The 10,734-nt window shown below is 35.9% G+C and overlaps 1 protein-coding gene across 5 annotated transcripts in view; it reads left to right on the forward strand.

The window, feature by feature from the left end:
• Positions 1 to 10,734, forward strand: part of LOC117174147 (TWiK family of potassium channels protein 18) — a 490,025-nt gene that overhangs the window by 325,116 nt on the left and 154,175 nt on the right. The window lies entirely within an intron of this gene.

The following is a 10,734-nucleotide window of genomic DNA, read 5'->3' on the forward strand; positions in this document are numbered from 1 at the left end:
GATTGTCGAACGATATACTAAGGAAATTGGATTGGAATTTGGGTTAGACAAATGCGCCAAGGTTTATTTGAAGCAAGGAAAACTTAATGGCATCCCTGAAGATCCTGAGCTCGTTGATAGAAGCGCCGTACGACACCTTTGCGCTGGAGAGACTTATACATACCTGGGCGTGCAACAGAGTGGCATTCATAATGTGACATCTATAAAGGATACTCTCCGAAGCAGATAAAAACGTCTCATACGACAGATTTGGTCTTCCGAACTGTCGGCGAGGAACAAAGTTTCATCAACGAACATGCTTGCCGTCCCGGTGCTACTCTATTCATTTGGAGTAATTCCATGGACGAAGAACGAGCTCAGATCTCTTGATATCGGGACAAGAAAGGTTATGCACATGAACAGAAGCATGCATTTTAAGTCTTACGTTCCGCGACTGTACATCTCACGCCGTCAAGGTGGTCGCGGAATATTGAGTCTTGAATGTCTTCACAACAGGATTATTCTGGGTACAGCACATAGAGTTGCAAATGGAAGAGACGCTCTTCTTAAAATGGTCAGGAATCACGAAGAAGTGGGCAAAGGAGCGTTTCTGTACAAAGCAGCGGCTCGATAAGAGGATGCACGGTATCTTCCACAGAAATGTGAAGGATCAGTCAATGTCTTGTGAGCTAACGTTTGCTTTCCTTAAATCGCCCGAATTGAATTCTGTTACGGAGAGTTTCATTTTTGCATGCCAAGACGGTGTAATTTCCACCTTATTGTACCGTCGCCACATTTTTAGCCAAGACATTCCTTATCATAGCTGCAGAGCGTGCCCTGCACACCCCGAGCATTTAGCTCACATACTATCTAGTTGTCCAACTTACGCGGGAACGACCTACTTCGAAAGGCACAATGCGGCACTAAGAGTACTTTATTACTATCTCTGTCACTCCTACGGCATTCACCTTAATATCACTCCTCTGAATGCTCCTAGGAAAATCGAGTCAATTGTCGAGAATGGGAAGTGCCGCATGTACTGCAACTTTATATTCTCGACAATTGTTTCTGTTGGTCACTCGTGGCTTGATATGGTTCTTCTTGACTTCGAGAAGCGAACCATGTTCGTTATCAAATTTTCGGTACCAGCTGACAAAAACATCATAGCCAAGGAGAATGAAAAGAAAGAGAGGTATCGAGACCTTATAAGGGAGTTGCAACGATTGTACGATTGTTCTTAGGGTGCACGATGCTTTTTCTGGATCGTCGTATTGATTCTGTTACAGACTGTAACCACCTATCTTACGGACGTGAGACGTTGTTTTGGCTGAAATTTTACCACGAGTTCACTGGGAGCAGGTGAAATTTTCCAGATTAGCACCCTCTCCCGGAGAACTCCTGCGGTTGTCCTTATGCAACCCACTGCCTTAGGCAACCCCCTTCCTGCACCGTGTATGTGTATGCAGTTGTAGTTTTCTTACGATCCGGAGGGGAAATGTCGGTCAAACTAATCCAACAGACGGCGCCACAAAAAGTTGGTCTAACTTTTTCATTGAATTGCATTAAGAAAAAGTAAAAATAATTTAAAACTTGATGCTGTTTGCAAATATAAAGAAACATATAGATATGAAGAAATAACAGTAACTATTACTGATTATTCAGACAAAGAAAAAGTTATAAAACTATGTAGTTTAATATGAATAAAATTTAATTTTGAGATACATTTTGAAAGCAGGTCGAACTTTATATTCCTATGCTTTATTTTGCGGATATTATTGGTTTTATTATATGTCCTAGTTAAAAAAATTATTTATTGTTAAAATTAATAATGTAGCTAATGAAAAAATTATTAATATTTAGGACCTCAATGACAACATTATTTAAAACATATACATGAACAGAAGAATTAATAAAAAATTTATCACTTATATCCAATATAAATATAATAATAATTAAAATTTGTGAAACTACAACTTAAGTTGCAAAGTAAAGTATTTTTGTACCTTCAAAATGTTAATAATTTCAACTTTTGAAGGTAATATTTTTAAATAGTAATTGTAACTTTAATTAAAATGTTTGGAGGGAATAATTCGGTAAAAAGTCAATGACAAGACTGATGAATGAGAAAATGAATATAATATTATTTGTATGTATGTATGTATGTATGTATGTATGTATTCAATCTCTCCCTTTTACATGTTTAAGGCACTCTGCTCCCTGTACATATATTTACAATTACATCCTCAGTTTAACTTAACTCCTACTTATATTCTACTCTTTTGCATTACGTAGGATAAAAAACGGTAACAGTAGTAACATTAATTCTTAAAATGAGCGAGATTCCAGGGCTTCCTTTTCCTCTTACCATAAAAGATATGCATTTTCCAAGATATTGAAAACAATTTTCGCTTTTTACTGTCCTTTTTCAGTATCACCCGTTTGGCTCTGCCCTAATCCCTTTCTTCCCATTACCACTTTCAATTTCTTCATCCTCATCACTCCCTGTCCACTACCGTCCCAGATCCAGCTTGCACACTCGTGCGGACTCAACTGTCTCTCTTCCTCTCCTGTATATCTCTCTAATACATGCGCCCGTGACTCCATTTCCTATCCACATACTCTACATCTATGTTCTGCCAGTCCATAATCCCTCCTCGAATATTAGAAACCCTTCTTATTTTTCTCCTTCCTTCCTCAATTTTGAATTTCCAAAATTACCTCTCTCTTCATTGTTCCGAATTTCGCCCAAATAGGCTTGTGTACAGGCTCTCTTAATTTATCTAGTGACAATATTTTCTCTTCCTAACTATTCTCTTAACATATATTCTGAGCAACTCCAGTTAACCCCCACCACCCACCTCAGAAATCGCTCTAGCATGCTCCCTACTCGCCTATGTTCCTTCCATCCCCAGATCTGCACACCATAAGACAACACCGCCCAAACCAACCTATCAAACATTCAGACCCTCATCATCCAATCGTTCTTGAACTTTCTCTTTCCTATGCCCTATACTTGGCCCATTACTTTACTCGCACATTCAATTCTTTTTCTCACCTGCAGCTCGTTTCCCCCTTCTGCCTTGAATCAAAAACGTAGGTAAGAGAACTCCTCCACAATTTGCAATTTTTGTCCTTTCATCTTCCAAACGTAATTTATGTTTATCTTTCTATTTCTGAAGCACATCACCTTTGTCTTATCTACGGTAACCGTCAGATCTTATCCTCCCATATACTCTGCGAAGATTTTCATCATTAAGTTCATCCCCTTCTCATCATCTGCCAACAGAACTACATCGTCCGCGTATGCTAGAGAGTATAGTTTGCTATTACCTAAAACCGTTCCTCCTTTCCCTTTCTCTTTTCGCTTCTCCTATAAGTCTGACAGCAGGATATTAAATAGTAACGTACTCAAAGGGCACCCTTGACTTAGACATATGTCTGTCCAGAAAACCTGCCCTTTTTTCCTATTTTCACCTTAATCCTGCTTTCAGTAAAGATGTCCTTTATCCTCTCCACCAACTTTTCCTCTACAGCCTTCTCTTTCATTGCCTGCCGTAGCACTTTTCTGTTCATTGAGTCAAAGGCTGCTTTGAAATTTACGAACAAAGCGACTAGTTTCCCTGTCTTTCTCCCCAAATTTTTGGTAACTAAGCAGTTAAGTAGGTAGATATTGTATAAAGTTCCCATCCATTTTTTGAATCCCGTCTGATCATGTGGGATAATTTCTTTTTGTTCTACCCTTCAACCTTTTTGTTAAGATTTCTGCATATATTTTATAGGCGACTAATATGACAGTGACCCCTCTGTATTCCTCTACCTTCTTTCCTTTCCCTTTCTTGACAAGCGGTACGACCTGTCCCATCTTCCAGTCTTCCGGCCAACCTTCCTCTTCCTAGACCTTGTTGCAGATCTTTCACATCCCATCCCTAATCCCTTCTGCGCCATACTTCATCACTTCGTTCTCCATCTCATCTTCCCCAGTCGCCTTGTTTCTTTTTAGCCTATTTATTGCCTCATCCACTTCTTCTCTAGTTATCACGTTCCCTTCCTCCATTTCTCCTTGGACTATCCTACACTTTTCCCCTTTGATCTTATTTTGTCAGTAAACCGTATGTGTAATGTTCAAATCGTAAAAAAAACATTATAAATGCTTGAATTCAGTATATGGGAAAACGACAAAAGTTGCAATAAAATGTTCAACAAATTTTTTAAAAAAGAATTCGCATTTTTAAACGGCACCATGAAGCTTCGTCTGTTTTAATACGAATGTACGTTATGAATTTTAATAATATACATTTATGGGAATGATATAAAATTTCAGAGATAAACTCGAGTACGAAATACGCGATACATGATGAGAGTGTGTTTGTTAAAGCCGAAGAGACAAAAGAGAATTCAGAATCATCAACTTACTGTTGTCGATGCTCCACTTTTAGTTTTAAAAGGTCTATTCACAAAGATTGAGCGGGTACCGCAAGGTAAATATATTATCGAGCGCGAAGCTCGAGAACCAACTGTCGTGCGCGTTAAAAATTTAACTTTTCTTTCAAAAACTTAACTATTTTTTTGAGCGTTAATCCATTTTCGGCTGAAGGTTTCATATTTTGAATTAAGAACTCAATTTTAATTTGAAAATTTTCGCTGTCAAGTTCTGTTTCAAGAATCAATCTCTTTTGTTTAAATACTCAACTATTTTGTTGAACATTATTCCACTTTAGTTACAAGGTTTCGTCCTTTTGATTGAAAAACTCGATTTTTAATTTGAAAATTATTGCTATCAAATTCTGCGTTAAGAATTATTCTCTTTTGTTTACAAATTCAACTATTTTGTTGAGCCTTTAAACAAAAGAGATAAGTTCCGAACGCGGAATTTAATAGTAAAAATGTTCAAATTAAAAATAAAGTTTTTAATTCAAAAGATGAAAGTTTCTGTCGAAAATAAAATAATGTTAAAAACGATAGTTCAATTTTTAAACAGAAGAGATTAATTCTGAACGCGGAATTTATTACAAAGATTTTCAAATTAAAATTACAATTCATAATCTAAAAGATCCTACTAGCTATTCGAAATAGACAAGTGTTCATCAAAAGAATTAATTTTACTACCCAAAAAAGATGCCTTTTTACGAAAATGCAGTTCTTTAATTTTTTGTCACTTAAAAGATGTAGTTGACTTTCTTTTGATTTTAATTCAGATATTGAGTATTTAGTCTTGATGATGCAATGATTTTTCGATCGCACCTGGTGTGATAATTCTGAAAAACACCTGAAAACAATGATGACGAGAGTAGAGCTGAAAGGGAAACATAAAAACATAACCTATAATTCCTTGAGTGATTTACAGATTTGCTTAATCTGGCATTCAATTTAACCAACTATGGGTAATAATTGTAGCACAAATAGACAAAATGTACAAATAAATTTTAAGGTCAAATACTAGACAATTAAAAAACACAAACTTGAATCACGTGTCCCTCGGATGGTAGCTGTGAAAAATTGCTTGCTTCGCGTTCGAACAGTTTCACTAGGAATAAAATACCAACCATCTGAATTCTTAATCTGCCTAAATCAAAGTCGATATGAAGTTGCATGCGGGCTGTATACCGACGAGGGCAAAGCGACGCACACATGTAAAGGGTTGAGAGGCCACTCTCATTTATCTCATGTCGGTCATTGTCGGTGGTTCAGAACTTTGCACACCAGGTTGTGTTCTCGAATTTCGAAAAGCCGGCTAAATTCGGGAGGTGATTTTGTGCAATCTTCCTCTTATCTGAACAAATGTTTAGGCAAATGCGAGTATTTTTGAATAAACTCGTATGTAGCCGCATTGTAATTAAATTGCAATAAAATTCATGCCGCGATTTTAGGCCCACCATTGTAAAAGAAAAAAGTTCTAATGCGCATACAATATGAAGTTGAGAGACCTCTTTTTCAGTGGGATTTTAAATATAAAAAAGTATATTGCAATAGGTAATAATAATACTGGTTATATATATTCGACTGAGTGATTAATCACAGTATATTGTACGGCGAAAATTATTGCAAGAGAAAACATACTACAGAAAAAAGTTTTTACCATTATAGAGTTTTAATTGCTTTTTTAATTCTTATTAAATATATAGTGCATATATTTTCTCATAACAATTAATTTGTTTCAAATGTTTAAATGGTTCAAAATCTAAAAAATAGTTAAGTTCTGAATTTGTTTATGAAATTTATTAGAATAGTACATCATTATTTTAAATTTGCAAGGTGTCTTAGAAAAAAGTGATTGGAAATACATTTTTTGTTGATTCCGCAAAAAAATTAAGCATATTCTTCAAAAAATGCCCAAACTCTCAATTTGCTCATGACAGCAGTTTGAATAATAAATCTTGAAAATTTAATTATTATAATTAATCGGGAAGACTTTCTTAGTACCAAGGTCAGTTCAAGGTCAAACCCATAAAATTCATCCTTAACCAACTATATCAGGATACCTTCAGGTTCAAGTAGTTTCAGCGTTAACCATTCTAAGCCACTTAGAGGTACCACTTCTTCCAGAACTTACCCGTTACAGAAGCGGGGTTCCCAAAGCCAGGTTTATTTTATGTATAAAGTATGATTTCATGACTTGAAGGTTCACGCTAAATCGTAGGCAGATAGATACGAAGTGCTTTTTCCTCGTATTTGCAATATTTGCTGATGTCACTTAGACAAGCCGAACACATGATAGGAGAAATGCAAGAATAGTCAAGACTTTTTTTTGGGCCACCATAATAATTATTGTACATATTTTTTACAGCATCTGTTAAAGACCTTCTATTTTTGGGTATGATGTATCTACTACATACGACACAAAATGTGTCTCGATTTTCACAAGGGGGCATGGTAAAGGAGACAAGGTGGTTTAAAGGAGGTCAGTTTCGCCACCCCCCCCCCCACTTTTCGGGTATTTATAGCCTACTGAATTGCACCCCAAATGCACCACCGATAAAATTTTTTGCGCCAAAAAACTTTAGGAGTTATATCAGGTGTTACGCGGGGGGGGGGGCTAGCGTCACGCTATCCCCTCTTTTTGAAAAATCAAAATTTGAATCACATGATCTTGAAGATCTTCAAATGCGCTCATATGCGCCAAAAAGATGAAATTTTGCGCCACATTGATAAAAGAGTTGACAAGGATATCATATTTTGCAGGGGGCCAGGGTAACGCAGGTGTTAAATCATCAAAAGTAATGTGCATTATAAAGTTGAGGGCATGGATTCATTCGTCTTCAAATGCATTCATATGTGTCAAAAATTTGGTTTGAAAATGTTGTGCATTTTCAATGTGGCGCATATGAGCGCACTCGAAACCTCATTGGAAATTCGTTTTGAGACGAAAAAATCTATGTTCACAACTTTATATCGCACATCACTGTTGAGGATTTAACACCTGCAGGACACTGCCCGCCCTCTCCAAAATATGATATGTTTGTTAATTAGCTAGCGCAAAATTTGTTGGTGGAAGCGCATTTGAGCGAATTTGAAGTTATGAAAGAAAGGTATGATGAATTTGAAAAAATATTATTAGTTTAGAAAAATGACGCCGGCCTCCCCCCCATTTCGATTGCTGATAACTCGGTTATCAATGTGGCTTAACTTTTTTTCTTAATGGCACATATGAGCACATTTAAAACTCCATTAGAAACTCTTTTCATAAATGCGGATTGCAAAATTTTTATTTTGTTGGTCATATCTTCATAAAATTTGGTTACCTCCATATCTTGGGCAATTTTCAAAATTTTCGAAAAAAATCTATGGCGCATATGAGCGCATTTGATGACGAATAAATTCATGTCCTTAACTTTATTTTTCACATAACTGTTGAGGATTTAACACCTGCGTTACACTGGCCCCCTCCAAAAAATAATATTTTTGTTAATTATCTAGCGCAAAATACGGAAGGGATACTTTGTGGATACTGTGAGGATACGCTGTAGCGTGTCCATTACGTTCATCCGGTCACCTCGTCACCTCTTTTAAGATTTTATTAATCATGCCCAAAAAGTTTACCATAAACATTTTTCATGGTATTGTTAAAATTATTTTTCAAAAAGTAGCTTTTGTTGAAGCGTTTACAGAGGCATATTCTTCTACATTGTTTGTGACATTTATATCAAACATCACTAGTAAATTTGTCTACGGTATTCATTTTAGAAATCTATTTTTCGTAGTAAAAATTTCTCGTTTGCGGCAACTTTTCTTAAAATTGTATATAAGCTAAGACTAGTCTTAGTCCTAGATTTATATTTGCGTTTAATCTTTTTTAGAATCGAAGTTAGTTCATAAGTAGGTTAACTGCAGATAGTATCTATTCAGTATTTTTAATCAGTTTCATTTTTTGGAAATATCCCTTTAAACCACCTTCTCTACTTTACCATGCCACCTCGTGATAGTCAAGAGACATTCTGCGTCATATGTGTTAGATACATTATATCCAAAAATTAAAGGTCTTTAACAGATGCTGTAAAAATATGTACGTTAATTTATATGATGGCACAAAAGAAACTCTAGACCATTCTTGCACTCCTCATATCATTTGTTCGACTTGTCTAAGTTGCATTAGCAGACATTGCAAAGACGAGGACATGAACCTCCGTATCTCTCTGCTTGTGATTTGGCGTGAACCTTTAAGTCATAAAACTATACTTGATGCACAGAACCCACATAATAAGTCGTCAGGTTTTTCCAAATTTGACCATTAAAATCTCTTAACCTGCATCTCAAGGTGTCTCACGATGTCCACTTAAACCTGAAAGTACCCTCATTTAGTTGGTTAGCGATGAATTTTGTATATTTGACCTTGAAATGACCTTGATACTGATCTGATGGCATCAAACGGATCCGGATCCGAATTCAGCGGCTTCAAAAACATAAGGTACATCTACTCCCGCTTATGTTGCAGACTTAGGCGGTTTTTGGTCCTGTGTAAGTCTTGTAAATTTAACAACCCTCGCGGACCGAAGGAACCGAATGGAGCCTCTACAAAATACCCGTAAAGATCCGATTGGGTCCCCATTCGGTTCCTTTTTAAAAAACTAAAAAAACAGCAAGATCAACTTTTAAACTGTTGAAATTCAGATTGTACGTTAAATTTTCTATAGGAAACTCACGGAGTAATCGCAATACTTTTCTTTGCCGCTGTAAAAAGTTAAAAACATATATAAGATCTATCACGCCTGTTGACTGCTATTTACAGATGATGCGTTCGAAGTGTAGCTGGCAACAGGCGTTATACGTCTTATATTTTTTTAAAACTTTTAACCGTTGCAAAAAAAAAACTATTGCGATTATTCCGTGACCTGCTATATGGAATTTTAATGTAGCATCCGAATTTCAACAATTTAAAAGTTGATTTTGCTGTTTTTTTCGAGTTTTTTGAAAAAGAACCGAATGGGGACCCAATGGGGTCTTACGTGTACTTTGTAGAGGCTCCACTCGGTCTTAGGAAAGCGTCATCGCAAAGACAATTATAGTTTACTTTGTACACAAATTGTATTTATTAACTGAAGATTACCCTAACTATGGATATGTTCATAAAAAATGTTTAAATTATTTATAATTATTATAGATTTACAAAGTATCGTAGGAAATGATCACCGAAAGACATTCTTAGTTCACTTCGTACCAAAATTATTCCTCTTCCATGAAAAATAGTCAAGCTATAAATATGTTGATAAACATTTTTTAAATAATTAATAATTGTAAATTTTCAAAGCATCATAGAAAAAAATCATCGGAAACACATTATTAGTTAATCATGTTAAAAAATGGAGCCCACTTCTTGATAGAAAACTAAACTCTTAATTTTCAATCGAAATTGTTTAAATAATTAATATATCTTGTAAAACTCCTAATTTTCAAATTAAAATTGTTTGAATAATTGATAGTTCCTATAAATTTACAAAGCATCATAGAAAAGAGTAATCGGATAGACATTCTAAGCTGAGTCCGTAAACAAATTGACTTGTAGAAAAAAGGGCAAGCTCTTAATTTTTTAATTGAAATTGTTTAAATATTGACTAGTTCCTGTAAATTTGGAGAGCAACATAGAAAACAGTCATCCGATAGACATTCTTAGTTTACGAACTATTCCATTTGCGGCTTATACCCGTGGTAGCTTGTTTATTCCATGATGTTATTGAGATGACGCGTTTCGGTACAGATATGTACCCTTGTCAAATCCTAGTATTTTTCTAGCAAAAGTTTGTCGGAGCTAGAAAAACATGATACTTTTTTAGTATCATTGTGCATTGTTTTTTTATAAATGCTATAACCATGACGTAGTGAAGAAATCTAATATTCAAAGAAACAATATGTTAACCTCGTTTTGGAAACTGAAGATAGTTGAAAGTATTTTATACCGCAGGATTTCGCCGGAAGCAGGGTGCTAATCTGAAAAATTGCACCCACTTCCAGCGAAATCGCGGTAAAATTTCATCCATAACCACGTCTCACAACCGTGAGATAGGTGGTTACAGTCTGTAAAGGAATCAATACGACCATCCAGCAAAAGCCTCGTGCACCCTAAGAACACGGAGTGACCCAAGGAAACCGCCTTCTGCATTTTTCCCGCAAGTGTTCTAGCATATTCTTGACAAGCAGGGATGCTTTTTAGGCTATTAGCATGTGAAAGCTTGGCACCTCCAAGAGCGCCGATGATAAGGACGATCAGTTTAACAGAATATTCTGGGTACAATCGTTGCAACTCCCTTATAAGGTCTCGATACC

The sequence above is a fragment of the Belonocnema kinseyi genome, chromosome 6, assembly GCF_010883055.1.
Source record: "Belonocnema kinseyi isolate 2016_QV_RU_SX_M_011 chromosome 6, B_treatae_v1, whole genome shotgun sequence".
Classification (NCBI taxonomy): domain Eukaryota; kingdom Metazoa; phylum Arthropoda; class Insecta; order Hymenoptera; family Cynipidae; genus Belonocnema; species Belonocnema kinseyi.